Here is an 18,143-nt window from a genome sequence, read left to right on the forward strand (position 1 = left end):
TAAATACTTTAAATAAATTATTATTTGACATATACTTCAGGTTTAACTAATATTTATATTGACCAGACTAAACGTAATTTATTTTGAGTTGTCGTTCTTATCTTTGAAACAATAATGTATAATGTAAAGGCTTTGTAGTATTCATCTCCAAACGTCGATCTGCAGAAAACACGAGCTTCAAGATTATTAATCGTTGTTCACAGACCAGCAAGTATGTGATTGCGTAAGTTCGTTACTTCAATAACCATTCTTTCAGAAAGATGGACTGACTTCTCCTTATGTTCGGTCCTTATCGTCCACAAGTATTCAGCTGATCTATAGCAACAGACTGTGTATACATCACAAGATATGGTCAGAGGTGTAGCCCAACAGCTGCTGATTAAGACGCACTCTGACACGATACGAGCTATAGTGTAATTACAGTACCAGGTTTGATGTGGGGTATAAACATATGAATGACTCTGCTTTGGTGTATTATAATACACTCGTCACTATTTCTGCTTTCAGCACGTGATATAATCTACTCTAAGGTAGAGTTGAGAATTTTATGTGCGATTTGGGTGAGTTTGAACAAACAGTACACTGCCTTTAGAACAATATTATCACGTACAAGGAAGAATATGAGGTTACCGTATCTCATATTCAGGTCTACTTTTGTAATAAACCTGCATTAACCAACCAACAAAAACTGTTTCAAAGCGCTTGGTAAAATTACAGAAACGTGCTGTCATTTTTAAATAGCTAGTGGTTGATTAGTCTAGAGACAATCATAAAGCTACAGCAAGTCAGGTTTCTTTTTATCTGTGCGTGTAGTACAATGCTCATTTGCTTGTATTATTCTCTCTCTCTCTCTCACACACACACATATATATCAATACTTGATACATTTTAATTAATCAGTTGTTGTTGCTATATTTAGAAATTTTGTGCAGAGCTGTACAAATGGCTCTCTGTTAATATTCTTTAGCCTATTACAGAAGGCAATTAATCAACTGTTCTCACCGATAACGTTTGGGTCACATTTGTCGAACAAAATAGTAGGATTTAAATGTTATTTTTATAGCAAACCCGGCATGGACAAGTGGTTAGGGCGTAATATTATTAGCCTAGTATATGTCTAGACAATATGATTTTCACGTGATGATAGTGTGTGATTTCTTATAGCAAAGCCTCATCGATCTATCTGCTGTCGAACCCTCTGATTTCAGCATTGTAAATCCAAAAGCTCATCACGGTTCCACGTGGGGACTGACGGTATTAGATGCCTCCAAGTAATTTTAATGAAGTTAGTAAAAATATAATAATTAGATTTGATATTCTTATGTTATAGAAACAAATCCCGAATTAATATTGCAGCTGCACTTATAAAGAATATTTATTATTTTATTTGATAATACTGATATTTTATTTCAGTTATATTTGGTGAGTCGTCTATTTTTTATTTTCAGCAAATAGGTTATAGGTCTGTAACAGGTGTAAATGGTTATCTTCAATGGAACTCAACTAGAACATTTTTTTTTAATTTAAAGTCAAATGTTCGTAACAAATAACAAACTATTAGACTTTATGTATATTTTATTTTGGAATATATGCATAATATTTACGCATAGTTCTAAGTCTTATCAAAGATTTATGATCTCTATATTCTTATAAATTAAAAGCGTAGGTCAACAAAAATATTTTAATTCTAATAGAAGGATGTCAAGGTGAACTCAAACTCGAAACTTCGTTTAATAATATGTAAAATCTAGGTCATGTGACAGTTAGAATATAGAAGGTAAACAACTCTCCTCAACTTTCTAAGCAAAATCAATGGCCCGACAAGGCCAGGTAATTAGGGCGCTTGACTCGTAATCTGAGAGTCGCAGATTTAGTCATCTACTTTAAAATTAACAATACAATTTAAAACTAGATATTGTATGATTAATTAAAGACATGAAATGGTTTTCCGTAGTCAACATGTTTTTGTATTTATGGCAAAGCTACTTAGGTTATCTTCCGCAATCACTAATTTTGATTGTTTGTTTGTTTGTTTGGAAATTTCGCACAAAGCTACTCGAGGGCTATCTGTGCTAGCCGTCCCTAATTTAGCAGTGTAAGACTAGAGGGAAGGCAGCTAGTCATCACCACCCACCGCCAACTCTTGGGCTACTCTTTTACCAACGAATAGTGGGATTGACTGTCACATTATACACCCCCACGGCTGGGAGGGCGAGCATGTTTAGCGCGACTCGGGCGCGAACCCGCGACCCTCGGATTACGAGTCGCACGCCTTACGCGCTAGGCCATGCCGGGCCCACTAATTTTGAACAACTAATCAAAGAGAAGACAGATGACCAATAGCACCCTATCAATTACCATCCACACTGTGGGATTGGTGGTCACGTTTATAACACATTTATAGACTAAAGTGAAAGGAACATTTTGCGATATCGCAAGAATTCGAACTCGTCTCGTTAGCTCTGAAATGCAGAGCTTCACCAAGATGTGAATCATGGACAAACTGTTTTCATGACTTACCTTCAGGCTGCTTTATCTTTTCTAATAACGAAACCATATTGGTAAAAAAGTAATAATTTCCTGTTTCAGTATTGTGCAAAAAGTCCTGCAAAGTTATGAGTCTTTTCTAAAAATGATAAAGTTAAAGAATAGATATTAAAAAAAATTGAAATATCGAGATTTCATTCTGTTTTTGTCACCTTTTTTTAATCGAGTCGATTTAGTAAGACATATCTGTTAGATAACTCGTGTATAGCATGTTTCCGTCGTTTAAGAAGGCTTTCTACTGCTCTCTCAAACCTCTATTTTATCCATGTATTTATTTACCATATCCTGCGTTATTCTTCTCATCAAGTATCTTTCGGTCTTCCTCTGTGTCTTCTTCTTGACAGTATATTTTCCTTCAGTTTCTATATCCAACCATTTGAGCTTTTCTTTCGTTGATTATTGTCTTTTTCCTTTTTCTCTTGGCCCCGCATGATCAGGTGGTTAGGGTGCTCGACTCGTTATCTGAGGGTCACAAGTTTGAATCCTCGCCGCACCAAACATACGTTATAATGTGACGGTCAATCTCACTATTCGTAGGTAAAAGAGTAGCCCAAGAAACTGTGCCAAATTTATAAACAAACAAACAAACAAACATTAATTTATGTCTAGAAATATGTAGTGATCGGTAGTAGAGCTACTGAGTTAGCTTCTTATTAAATATTTTACATTATTTTAATTCCTGGCTGGGTTACATCAATAAACACCTGGATTATTTATAGAATGTACTCAATGTGTGCATACATTTAACCTCTGAAAAAGTAGTGTCGACAACAGCGAATATATTCAATGTATTGTTAATATGATTTAAATAGTCATGTGATTTAACGTTCAGATAATACCAATAATTAAATGTATTTTATGTGTTATGCTTGTGACCTATATTATTATCATATTTCCTGTTCCGGTGTATCGGCAGCTAAATACGTTATTTGTGTTAGACTGTTTTATTTAGCTGAAAACTATTGACAAGACAAACATCATCTAGGTAAGGTGTAATGTGGACTATTAATTCGAAGATCTGCGAGTCGTATCCCTTTACCCCGAAATCATTCTCTACGCTTTAGGCCTTTGATTGTGTTATTAGTGTGAAGGTTGAGCTTCATATTCGATTACCAGAACTGACAGCAGGTTTAGTTGCATAGTTATCTTTCCCTTAGTTATAAACTGAAAATTAAGGATGACTAGCAAAGATAATCCTTGGATATCCCTTACATGAATATCCTAAAGAAACTTTATATATTTGTCGAAGCAGTAGTTTTACTGCAATGCGTATATCTTTTTGACCTTATAATTTTTAACAGCTGGATGTTGATGATTGACCATGTCAGGTTTAACAGTTTAAACAGCCACATTAGACTTATTTTCTCCAAACCAAGATTTTTTATTTTATTTTCCTCTGCGATCACGAAGTACAAATCGTTGAAGACTTGTGTCTGTATTGAAATAGTTTAGACAGTTATAAACACATTAGTACAACATTAAAGTATAAATATTAACTAGAAGGTGTTTTAAAAGGTTTTATTTGAACTATAAACTATTCATTTTATCTCATTACATTACCTTTTATAGGGTGCCGAGTATTATAGAGGTTAAGATTATTAGATCATAAGAGCACGAGAAATATATCACAAAAAGAAACTTAAACACATCTCTAGAGAAACATTGTGAATAGGACGTGTTTCACAAAATTACCAAGATGATCTATCATTTCAGATAAGATTGTGACCTGATTCCCAATGCTACGAAGCAATGAAATGTATCATTCAACCCAACATTGTGTGGTGTTCCCAAAAGTAAAGTATTAATATAACTTTTCACATAACATTGCAACGTGTTTACAAAATTCAAAACTAACGTGTGATTCCAGACAAGGATATGACGCGTGTTTAAAAATTACGAAGTTCATATAATCTTTCAGTCAAGTTTGTGACTTGTTCACAAATTATGTAGTAAAATATATTTCCAGATATGCCAGAAACGTTGCAAGTTTTAATACTTTTCCTTATATAAGTGTGTTTTAAAAATGTTTAACAATTTTTTCATTATTTTTTCACGTTTTGCGGTCTTTTCTATTTTCTACTGTGTGTTTTCGAAGGTAATATATCTTTGCAGATAAGATTATGACTTGCTCATAAAATTAGAAAGAGAATATATCATTCAGGCAAGATTGTGATACCACCCAAAAACTACATAGCTAAAGCGTCATTTTAAACAAAATTTCGTCTTCTTCAATCTAAAAAGCCAATATATCTTTCAAGCAAGAATGTGATGTGATTCTCAAAACTAAGGAGAAAATTTGTCATTTGAAAGAAGATTAAGATATCTTCACAAAACTACCAATCTAAGATATATCTTAAACATATTTTAAAAATGTGTAATTAAGAAAGAATTGTGACATTGTACGAAAATATTGTATGTTTTCAGAAAAAAAGTTATGATGTTTTCCCAATACAATGAAACTAATAAATACTATTACAGAAGGTTAACATGTATTTACAAAACTAAAAGTGTCATGTATATTTGACACAAGGTTGTGACGTATTTCCCAAAGTTATGAAGCTTATATATCCTTTCAGACAAGATTGTGAAGTGTTCTTAAAAACTAATATGAGCCTAATATATTCTTTCATACAATTTTGCAAAAATTAAGAAACTCACATACTCTTTCAGACACTTTGGGATGTTTTCACAAACTTACGAAGATAAAAAATATTTTCAAGCAAGATAGTTATACATTTAGCAGAGTAAAGTCAAAGCATTATTTCAGAGAAGTATCATTTCAGTAAATATTGTGATGTATTTCTGAAAAAAAAAACGAAGCTAATATATTATTCAGATAAGACTGTCATGTGTTTATAAAGCTATGAAGCTATTAAATCCTTTCAGACAAGACTGTCAAGTGTTTACAAAACTAAGGAGCTAATATGGCCTTCAATACAAGACTGTGTATTAAAGAGCTTTGTTAACATTTGTGACATAGTGACAAAATTTTGGAGATAATTTCAGACAAGGGTAAGACGTGTTACCCTATATTGAATAACTAATAAATCCTTTCAGATAAGATTGTCACATGTTTATAAAGGAGGAAACTTATTGATGTTGATGAAGTATTGTTTTATTTTGTCTAATTCATTGTTAATTTTATCTGGTGAGCATAGTTTTATGGCTGTATTTATTTGGTTTCTTAGTATGTTGAGTTTTTGTTTTGTTTCATGTGCTGAGTCCCAAGGAATGTATAGTCCAGTATGGGTGATTTTTCGGTGGATTTCTGTTTCAACTTGTGTATCGGTTCTTGTAATTTTGAGGTTAAGAAATGATATTTGATTTCTTTCTTCCTGTTCACATGTGAAGTTTATGTTGGGATGTATAGCGTTAATGTGATTGAAAAAATTAAGTGTGTGTTCTGTAGATGTGAATCCCGCAACCGTGTCGTCTACATATCTGTACCAGTATAGTGGTGGATGCAATGCTGTGTTAATTGCTTGTGTTTCAACTTGTGTCATAAAAATATTGGCTAGAACTAGTGATACTGGATTTGGCCATGATTAGGCCATTTGTTTGTATATAGTTGTGGTTGTTGAACATGAAGTTTTTCTTCATCGTGGTGAATTCTATGAGGGTTGCTAATTGGTTGCTGGGAATGTCTATTGATGGGTTAGGGTTTCGGATACAAAGTTATAAGGCTATCTTGCAAGCTTCAGTGGTTGGGACTTCTGTAAAGAGGGATATAACATCGACACTGGCCATTAAGGTTTTATGATTGAGTTGATTAAAATTAGACTTGAAATTAAAAGAGTCTTTGATGAATGAGCTGGCTGATATTACATATTTGAAGAATGCCCATGCTATGTATTTATCAGGATTGTAATTAACCGATTCATATGTGGACATTGTTGGTCGTAATGGACAATCTGGTTTATGAGGTTTGGGGATGCTGTATATTTGTGGTGTGCGTGAGTCGGTTTTACGTAGGTAGGAATAAAGTGTTTGTGAAATTGTGTTGGCTTTTTTTTTTTTTAGTAGTATTTTGTTTAGTTGCGTTTCGTGTGTCTTTGTTGGATTTGTGTGTATTGGTTTAAATTTGTTTGTGTCTGATAGGATGTTCTTCATTTTTTGGATGTATTCATTCGTGTTCATTATGACTATAGCGTTTCCTTTACCTGCTTTTAGAATTTTTATGTTTTTGTCTTGTTTTAGGTTTTTAATGGAATTAATGTCTCTTTTGTAAGATTGTTTTTAGCTTTCTGTTTTGCGAAATTATGTTGACGGTGTTGTGAGAAAATTCTTTGAAAAAATCGTTTAAGATGTTGTTTTTAGGTGTTTCTGGAAAATACAATTTTTTAATTTTTGCTGGGAAGTTTGGCTGTTGGATATCAATAACATTGTCGAAGTTGTTTTCTTTCTGTTGGTTGTTTTCTTGTTTTTGTTTTCTGTGGAAAGTATCACAAGTATCCTGACTAGGTCTTCTAAACATGTTTTGATTTTTAAGGTTGGAATGTACCTAGGTGGTATTGCGAAGTTGAGTCCTTTGTTAAGCAGATGTATCTCGTCTGTGTTTAATTGTTGGTCGGATCTGTTAATTATGAGGTTAGTCAACAGTTTGTCGTGTTGGTGTCTTTTCTGTTGTTTGCATCTTAGTTTATCTAGTTTTTTGTTGTGGCAGATCTTTCTGTCATTTCTAGTGTTTATTTGGTTTATGTTTCATTGTATAAGTCCGTAAATCTCTGGTTTAATACAACATGCCAGTTGATGGTCTAGGTTCATTTTTTATTTTTGTAAGTCATGTAGTTCTTTATATTTTGTGTTCAACATGGATTTAAGTAGTTTTGTCTGTAAGTTTTGGATAATGTTTGTGCATTGATTAAATTTTTTTGATAGTTTTACCTTTACAAAGATAGATCTGCCACAACAAAAAACAAGTGGGTTTTCTCGTCATCATTGAAACCAACAAGGTTAATTGTATCTTTTCATATCAAACTGTGAATTGTTGACAAACCTATTAAGCTCATATATTTTTTAAAACAGTACTGTAAGAAGTTTACAAAACTACAAAGCAAAAGATCCTTTCTGACAAGTTTGTCACGTGTTTATAAAACTACCTAGCTAATACATCCCTTCAGACAATGTTATGGTGTGTTCTTCTAATTTCAAAGCTCATGTTTCATTTAAGTCAAGGGTGTGTGGTGTTCCCTAAACTACATAGCTAGTGTATTCTTGCTGAAAACACCATGACATGTTTTTTAATACTATGAACAAAATATATCCATTCGGAAAGAATGTAACGTGTAAAAAAAACAACAAACTACGACACAAATATATCCTGTTGGGCAAGATTGTGACATGTACCCACAATCACCAAGCATATAATTTCAGACAATAATTTGACGTGTTTCTCAGAGTTATGAAAGTAATTTATCTCTTCAGACAAGACTGTGAAGTGCTTACAATATTACAAAGCTAATTGACTCCAAACTTCGTATTTAATCTATCATTTCAACAACATTATGACTGATTTCTTAAAACTACAGAGCTAGTATATCTTTCCAGACAAGATTTTGATGTGTTTCCCAAAACTATGAAGTTAAACTGTCTTTTCATGCAAGAATGTTACGTGTTTTCCCAAAACTCGGCAAGCTGGGTCAAGTTTAGAAAAGTGATGATATATATTTGAGACAAGATTGTGACGTGTTTATAAAACTACGGAACAAATACATCGTTTTACTAAAGGTTGTAACATGGTTAGAAAAACTATGAAGGTAATGTCGTATTCCAGACAAGGTTTTGATTAATTTCTCAAAACTACGAAGCTAATATAGCCTTTTAGACAAGATTGTAATAATTACGAAACTAATATATTCTTGTACACAATATTATAACGTGCTTACAAAATTACAAAGTTAATATCTTTCCTGACAAGATTTTGACATCTTCCCGAAAATTACGAAGCTAACTTATTCTTTTAAACAAGATTGTGGTGTCTTTACAAAACACGAAGCTAATATCTATCTCTTCATACTTAAAATGTGGGTAAGCAATTACAGATGGGGAAAATCCACACATACATACACAAAAAGACAAATTAGGGATACGTCATTATTCTTTTAGTGTTTTTGGCTTTTCCATCAAACTACATATCTGGTACTGTATTTAATGTAGATTCTGATATTAAGTGTTTATTATATTTTAAAGGTAGCGTTTAATATCAGCGCTATTACAAAATCTTAGAATGGACGTGGCCTAATGTATAGAGTAGCAGACTCTTGCCGCAATATTGTGCTTCACACTTCATGGTCGTGGGGGGAGGGGGTTCCCGTCGGTACGGCGGTAAGTCTACAGATTTAAAACGCTAAAATCAGGGGTTCAATTCTCTTCGTTGAACTCAGCAGATAGCCCCATGTGGCTTTGCTATAAAAAACACACACACGCTTTTGTATCACATAACTAATCTAAACATGACCACTGTAGTGCAGCGAAATGCATTTTAAGAGTAAATATTCAGAAAGCTATCTTTAGATTTTTCATCTAAGGACAGTGTTGTGCGTAAAACGAAACTGTCATGGAAATCGTTTTTTTCTTCCTTTCAAGAACAGAAACAAAGAGGTCAATAAGGAAACCAAAACCATCGTGAGTCCAGGCTGTTATGTAGAATATTAAAGATAATTTTCCCGTAATGGTCGTGGGTGCGTCATGAGAATGACGATCTTACCACATTATTCGATTACAGTAGCCTATAATTTTGTCAGATAAAAGTAACCCAGTATTTGGTGATGAGTGTTTCTGATTATCTCCCGTCCCTCTAATCTATCAGTTTAAAATAAGTGACGGCTTGTGCTTATTGTCAGAATCATAATGGTACATATAAAGGTGAGCTCGAGATCTTCGATAATCCTCATTTTACCTTGTAGAAAAAACTCTCTCGTGTGTTTGAGTATTTATATTGCTAGAAATACATTTTTATCATTAGAGACTGTAGCTTGTGAAAGGTAAAAATTGGAGAAAATATCTTAAAAAAACGAAAATGAACGTTGATTAAGCAATATATTGTTTAGAAATCTCAGAGCTATCGATCAAATAAAAGAAGAGAAGTACGACTGACTTACATACAAACTCAAAGAGTCGATGATGAAACTTGTTAAATTAAGTATAAAGAAACAATTTTCTTGAATTTTTTTGAATCTGTAAATAACAAAGATATTTCATAATAAGTATCCAGTTGACATGTCGACCAATAGATAATCTTATATAAATATTACTTGTTTGCCAAATAATTGTACAAAATTATCGTCTGAAAATTATAACTTTTAAGTTTTTAATAAATTTTTATTCGCTTCTGTAACTCCACTGCCTTGGCTTAAAATTCACAAAATTAAATTATAATTCAGTCTCAAATTGTAAACAGGAGACGATATCTCGTGTATTAAAACCACATGTGTAACTTTGACAGACAAAATGATTAAGTTTATAAAAAAAAAGAGTTCGACCATTTCTTTACATTAATTTTTTTTATTTTTCACTCAACATCCAATGATTGCAAAAGGGTTAATATGAAGTTTGTTTGAATTTCGCCCAAAGCTACACGAGGGCTATCTGCGCTAGCCGTCCCTAATTTAGGAGTGAAAGAATAGGGGAAAGGCAGGTAGTCATCATCACCCACCGCCAACTCTTGGGCTACGTTTATACTAACGAATAGTGGGATTGACTGTCACATTATAATGCCCCAATAACTGTAAGTTGCTAGTCGAGCGCACTAATACCTATCCATGCTGAGCCTAATCTGAAAGAACCCAACTAATAATAAAAACTATTACTTTATTGGATTTTACTTTGTTTAACACTTGTGATGCGCTGCAAAACATCTTTAAACTACTCATCTAAGAATAATAAAGGTTTGATATTGAAAGTACAACTGGCTTTATCAAGTACCAGCTTTTCAAACATTATAGTTTAATAACCAATATGGCTTGAAAGTTGTTATTGTGTGACGTTGGAGTAGAATAAAAATGACTGTTCATGTCAGGGCTTTACTCTAAACATCTCAATTAACAAAAATATGAAAAGAAACTCTTATATTTTCCAATATTTTTATTCTAAATCGTTAGAGTAAGTGCAATGGAACAAGTTATTTCATCACTTATACAGCAACTTAAAGTAATTCATTTTCTTTGCTGTACTGTGTTACCACAGTTGGCTATAAATTGCTTATTTTCTGTGTTACAGTTATTAGTTTCACACCATATGTACATTCATTGCAAACTTCAGTAATACATGTAATAATAATAATAACATTATTATATGGGTACTTCCACAGTTTTGTTTAAGCTAAAATCTCAAACGACATTCAAAGGATAGATTCAAAGGATAATGTCTATAAGACAGGAATTTTACATACATTTAATATTCAAAAATAAATACTTACTGTGAAAGTTGTTTCACTTGTAATGAAAATACCGCAGAATACATCTGCAGAAATAAACTTGTCTATTGCTGTGACTGTTTTCCGATATAAATTGGATTCTATGTAATTCTGCTTGTAAAATCTTGCCAAGTTCAACCTTACTTTGTCCTCCGCTGGTACAGCGGTAAGTCTACGGTGTTACAACGCTAAAATCAGGAGTTCGATTCTCCTCGGTGGACTCAGACGATAGCTTGATGTGGCTTTCCAAAAAGAAAACACACACACGCTCAATCTTACTTTACCTGATTTGCATCCATTTTTTTTTAACACGAGTGTCATCTGTGATTAACTTTAGTCTTTAATATTCCGTTTATTATTATGAGGCATGGTGAATATTAAAAATTGTATCCTCATAAGATGGTACCAGTAAAGTTACTAAAAAACAATAGCTTCTATTCATGCTAAAGCTCCGTTTTGTAAAACATATTTAGAATAGTCTTGACATCTTTATTTTGTGACATAAATGTATAACATACAAGGAATAAATTCTGAAGAACTCTTCTCTACATAAACATTTTTCGTAGAATGAAGTAATAACGCAGTAGAAATTACAATATCTAATGAAAATAAGACACTACTGTAGCTATGGAATCATCACTGTTTGACAACATTGCCAAGTGAATGGATTGAAAGGCACATACTGAAGTAATGTTACCAAAACATCGTAAACTCATGTCGAAGAAATACAGTGTGTCGTTTGTCAAACAATATGTGAACCTAAAGTGAAAGGCACGTCAGGACCATGTAATAGCGAGATAAAAAAAACAGAATAAACTTCTTCGAAAATGATGTCATTTGTACAAAATTCTCTCAACAGTAATATTATTATAACACTATGTAACACAAATTTTGTTCCTCGATAGTATGTGTTATTTCTTAATTGCTTATGTTGTAAAAGTACAAAAAATGGACATTATTCCCTTCAACCTTTGCTTTTGTGATCTGGATAATGAAATTTAGAAATGAGCCCTTTTTCTATTTTAAAACGGGTAAATTTGCACATTTTCATTTACATAAAGTCTGAATAAAACAACATACGAATCAAGATTTGAATGCATTTATACTAAAGTTATACAAAAATGAGCAAAAATGTTTAGAAGTGAGTAGTTTTTCGAGACTTGCGACTGTAATGTAAATCACTTTCACGTATCAGCTCCCAAATATAGTCTCCCATTATGTTTTTGTTATACGCTCCTTGGTTGCAGCGTTCAAAGTCCAGTATATCTTGGTGGAAGAGCTCGCCTTGCTCCTCTGAGTTTGCTCCCATGTTCTCCTTGAATTTAGAAAGATGGGCGTCAAAGATATGGACTTTCAGGGGCATCCTGCAGCACATTTTGCCATAATTTGTAACCAGAACCTCAACCAGTTCTACATAATTTTCGGCCATGTGATTGCCCAAGAAGCCCCGGACCACTGCGACAAAGCTACCCCAAGCTTTTTTTTCCCTTTCTACTGAGCTCCTTCGGGAATTCTGTGCACTCCAGGATCTTCTTTAATTGTGGTCCAACGAAGACATAAGCTTTGACCTTTGCCTTAGACAGCTTATAGAAGATGTCTCGATAGTACCTGAAGGCTGCAGACTCTTTATCAAGAGCTGTGACAAATTGTTTCATTAGACCCAATTTTATGTGCAATGGTGGGAACAACACCTTTTGATGCTTCACTAGTGACTCACACTTTACATTGTGCTTCCCCACAGATAACTCGGTCCATTGTGACCAGTGCTTTCTGTTGTACTGAGCAGCGGTGTCCCTGCTGTCCCAAAGGCAAAGATAATAGGGAAACTTGGTAAAGCCTCCATGGAGACCCAACAGGGTGCCACTATTTTGACGTCTCTGATAACCTCCCAGCCACACTCATCATCTATCAAGGCTTCTTGCAAAGTCTTGACGCTGTTGTATTCCACTTTGAAGTGCATCAAATTTTAAAAGGTCTAAAATTTTTATAATATAAAATTTTATAATTCAACCAAGCAAAAATTGTCCGTTTTACCTTCTAGAGTTTTTTTGCAGTGTTCGCAGGTAAAATAAGGTGCCCAGGGTTTGTCTTGATTCCCAACAGGCATGCAGAAATATGGGTTGTAGGCTTCACACATTTTAGCAGATGCTGTCACAGAGTATCTTTTCGCTCTTTTCTTGATAAATTAGCTATATACACAGCAGAATGAGTCTGGAGAATGCTTCCAGCTTCTTGATGCCATTTATGATAAAATCAGATAGGTTTATGTGTTAACTTAGGCAGCTAGAACTAAACTGAAGTGGTAAGCCCCTGTATAAACACATTACTATGGAAAGCTCTAGAAAATTGTAAGTTCTATAACATTCTAGAAAGTTCTTGAAAATTCTTGTAACTTCGAGAAAATTCTCTATAAACACTGAATCTGCCTGGAATGTTCTAAAAAACGGGTAAATTTGAAAATTTCATTAACCAGGTCACAAAAGCAAAGTTTGAAGAAAGAATAGGTCTTTTCCATTTACTTTAGGCATAAACAATTGTGAAATAACACTTTCTGCCCAGGAAAAAAAGAAAAAAATTATTTGTTACATAGTGTAATTTCCCTATGCTCTATGATATCCCGACAGATGGCAGTGAAACTGATAAAATGTTTCTTTTTCACATTTTATTTAAAGTGCACTATTAACGAAACAAATCACACAGTGTCAGAATGTTTTAATCTGCTTATAACGTCAACGTTACCATGTCTCATGTGTTTCGTGACAAAATGGTTCGTGACGGTTATACTTATCATCGATAGCTCTTCATTTAGTGCACAAGTTACGCGACTTATAACATTTTTATAAGGGAAAACAATTTATAAGTTAATTAATTAAAATAACTAGTCATTGCACTTACTCATTTTTAGCTTGTGATGATTTGCTAAAAGAAATTTTCAAACTTCTATCCAGGAAGTTATTAACGTTTACAATAAGTTTTAGGTTTATAGAGCACTCTATATAACGGTGGGGGGATACTTTACAAGAGAAAAAAGGAAATAAGTAGTGAAACCGTACTGGAATCTGTGGGTACGTCTTCTCGAAAAATTCCATTTCAATGGCACCAAATCTATGAAATCCTTCTGAAGTCCACACCCCAATGGTACAGCGGAATGTCTACAGACTTACAAGGCTAAAAACCGGGTTTCGATACCCATGGTAGACAAAGCATAGATAGCCCATTGTGTAACTTTGTGCTTAATTCAAAACAACAAAAACCTGAAGCTCATCAGGCAGGAAACGCTGTACATCTTCAGCACTTGTAGTTTGTTTTTACTAAGGATTTCTGTTGGCTTTTATTTTCGGCCCGGCATGGCCAAGCGCGTTAAGGCGTGCGACTCGTAATCTGAGGGTCGCGGGTTCGCATCCGCGTCGCGCCAAACATGTTTGCTCTTTCAGCCGTGAAGGCGTAATAATGTGACGGTCGATCCCACTATTCGTTGGTAAAAAGAGTAGCCCATGAGTTGGCGGTGGGTGGTGATGGCTAGCTGCCTTCTCTCAAGTCTTACACTGCTAAATTAGGGACGGCTAGCACAGATAGCCCTCGAATTGCTTTGTGCGAAATTCCAAAAACAAATAAACTGACTTTTATTTTTTAAATTTATTTTACAGTCGTATGTTTGATTTCTTGTTTTAGCTAAGAAAACGTAAAATATAAAATATAACAAAAATAATAATTTTTCAGCAAAATTACCATTACTTATTTCTCTAAAATGTATTCAAAAAGCTACTTAAATCCTTCACTGTAAATAATTATTTTTATTTTATACAAACATACAGACTGACATTTTTAAAACTACTTATAACTAATAAAGATTAGATCCACATTTTGCCTGGATAATAGCTGTAGTATTATGCGGCATTAACTCCAAAAGATGGTAAAATGTGCCCTAATTTTTTTTTCTCACCATTCACTTACTAACACTGTACGCAAGTTATGGAGCAAGGTGGGCATGAAATCATGATGACGAATTCGTCTTTCAAGCTCATCTCTCGGATGCTTAGTTAGATTAAAATCAGAGTATTGTGATATACACTAGAAGGTTTTAATGCCTCTGTTATTTTTCATAAACCATATATTTACAGTTACGGTGTATGAGAGTACTATTGTTTTAAAAGCAACCTTCTCCATCAGGATACACACTAAGCATTACAGAATGAATTGATTAGAAATTATGTTAAGATAAGCTCTAGAATTCATTCTGATTTTTCAAGGGACAAAGAGAGCCTAGGGTACATCAGGAAAACATGTCCCAAACCAAGAGACTCCCCCATTAAAGACATGGACACTTCTTGGGACTACATAAGAGGAGTGAAGTGATTTGTTTGACTTTCTCTAAATCAGTTTTTACACCATCTATAAAATAAAAAAAGAAAATTAAGACGTAGGATAACAATTTTTCGTCATTCTCTCTTAGTTCAATGTCTTGTACCATTTAAGAAAATTTTTTTTGGTAACTGAGAACATTGATTTTGTAATGGTTCTGTATTGCCATGGTTCACTTGCTGCAGAGTTCTTAGTGAAGAATATTGCTGAACATGAATGTGTCCTAATTGCCCTGTGTTGAATGTTTTTATTATTTAATAACAGTTGGATGTTACAATCTTCTTTAACCATCTTTCTTTTCTTCTTGTCACTAGCTGTTTGTGACTACAATTTCCCCTCGAAGTAGTCATTTTATTCACTATTTGCTATTTGAATGATCGATGTTTTGGAGCAACCTACCAACGAAACTGCCTTAACCAAGGTAGCATGTAATAGAAGTGCTACCACTATCGTTCTTCTTTTAAATGTGGCAGTATACTTACCTTTCATGATATCTATTAGGTTGACTGAAGATATGGTTATCCTGTTTGTTTCAATCATTTATAGGGCTTTAAGAATCACGTGGCACACCATGTGGTCAACCTAATTTGCATCTTATGCTTATATAAAGGTAAAGCTCTATATGTACTATTTAAATTTATAAGAAGTTCAGATATTTGCTATTTTATTTATCACTGACCATTTCCTCTCAGACAAATAGACATAACTGCTGATCTGAAAAACAGCTCTTTGTTACTACTCATTAATGTTTTTTCCTTTTATTAATATACTTAATACAGTTTATTCAATTTTTTGCCAAAGTAAAAAATAAATTATTTTATGTTGCTTATACAAAAGCTTATCATTATTTGCAGGCGTTGTTTTACTGCTATTATTATTCATATAAAACAACCTAGAAGACCTTTATAAGAATTGTATCTACTGGATTGTACTTCAACAGTTATTCAGCTGTTTGTTGATACGGCTCTCTTGTGCTCACACTCACCTTACATTTATTTAATATAAATGCGTGCATACACTCCAGAACTTTAAGTGTTAAGTTTTGCTTTTTACTTTTGTTTGCACACAAGTTATAATAATAAAATGAACTTATAAAATCTATTTCTTTCCAAAGAAAAAATAAGAAAGTGACCCGTGTCCTTTTTAATGGAAATTAAAATTTATAAAATGAAATAAAATGTTAAGGACATTGTGTTATTTGTCGAAGCGAAAAGAAATTATATTTATCCTAGTCCTAGAAGAATCCAAGGAATGTAAAATTCCAAAAATATAACAAACAGACAGTTACTTTGCTTTTGCAACACCAAGAGCATCGCTGATCCATTAAGTGAAAAGACAAGCTGATTGTAGGTGGAATGAAGGTGTGTATGTGTTTTCTTATAGCAAAGCCACATCGGGCTACCTACTTAGTCCACCGACGGGAATCGAACCACTCATGTTAGCGTTGTAAGGCGGTAGACATACCGCTGCACTAGCGAGGACGTGGACAGAAAGAGAAAAAGTCTTATAAACGGGAATAGACTTGGTATGGCCTGATGTTTAGTAATCTGTTAATGCGAAGATTCATGGTCTGTTGTCAGTTGTCTCAAAAACATTCTTCGCGTCATAATACTGTGGGTACTCTATAAGAGTAACAGGTGACGGTCAAATCTTACTATTTAATCAGACGATAGTGGTGGTGGTTGTTGATTAATGACACTCTCTAGTTTATCAGTTCAAAATTCAAGACGACTATGGGTAGATAGCTTTTTGTGTAGCGTTGTGTGAACATTTTGAAAAAAAGAAATAAATTAACAGTATTAATTAAATTACTAATACAAAATGTTTTGTCAGCATATTTTGCGAAATTATGTTCGATATCTCAAAAAGTAAGAATCGTCATATCCACAAGCTTAACTGATAAAACTTAGCAAATCACTAGGAAGGTAAGAACGTAAGGATTACCAAGCTTTTTCAGTGTCTATTTTGACAATATCCTGAACATATTAGTATCTGTAATGTTAACTGATCTACTGAATCATTTTTGACAATTAAATAAATATTTGTGGCATTTTTGGATTTTTTTTTTTAATTAAGTTAATATAGTATAACCCACAAATCTTTCTCTCCTTTCAGGTTAACATTTAATTTCTGGTCAAAATAGGGTTCATGAATAAGATAGTTTTATCTGATTAATATGCTAAGACTTTTCACAAGCTACGTGGTTATAAACAATTAAAAGTCTGATGGTAGCGTTATGTGTTTCTTTCCAAATAAACTGAGTTTTTATTGATCTGTTGAGTCCATATAGTCTGCAAAATCTTTGTTTGGATGCTACGGTAGTAACCAGACAGTTCAAGAATCAAGAATGTTTAACTAGTAAGTTAAGAATAATAATATCTTCATTTTTTGCATGGGTTGTCAATAACAATGACAAAATTGCTTTCAAAACTGTATGGTGTCCAGGAAATGAACAAGATAATCTGGCAAGGTAATCCATCATAATTACTGCGCTACTGCCCTATACAATGCTGAGTAACAATCATTTCAGTTAGGTTTCTTAAAGTAATTGACCATTTAGTAACACATAACCTACACAGATGCTCAGTTTCTTTTGTATCTTGTTTAGAGTTGATTGATTAATTGAAATTCAGCACTAAGCTAAACAATGGGTTATCTATCCTCTTCCCATCAAAGGTATTGAAACCCCATTTCTAGTAGACAAACCGCCGTGCCATTGGGAACTGTTATCAAGAAACAGTAAGAGTGTAGATATATTGGAGAAGATGGACAAAAATTGCAAAACCTCTATAGTTGCAGATTTCTTTTCTATTCACAGGCT

Source organism: Tachypleus tridentatus, chromosome 8 (assembly GCF_004210375.1).
Source record: "Tachypleus tridentatus isolate NWPU-2018 chromosome 8, ASM421037v1, whole genome shotgun sequence".
Lineage (NCBI taxonomy): Eukaryota > Metazoa > Arthropoda > Merostomata > Xiphosura > Limulidae > Tachypleus > Tachypleus tridentatus.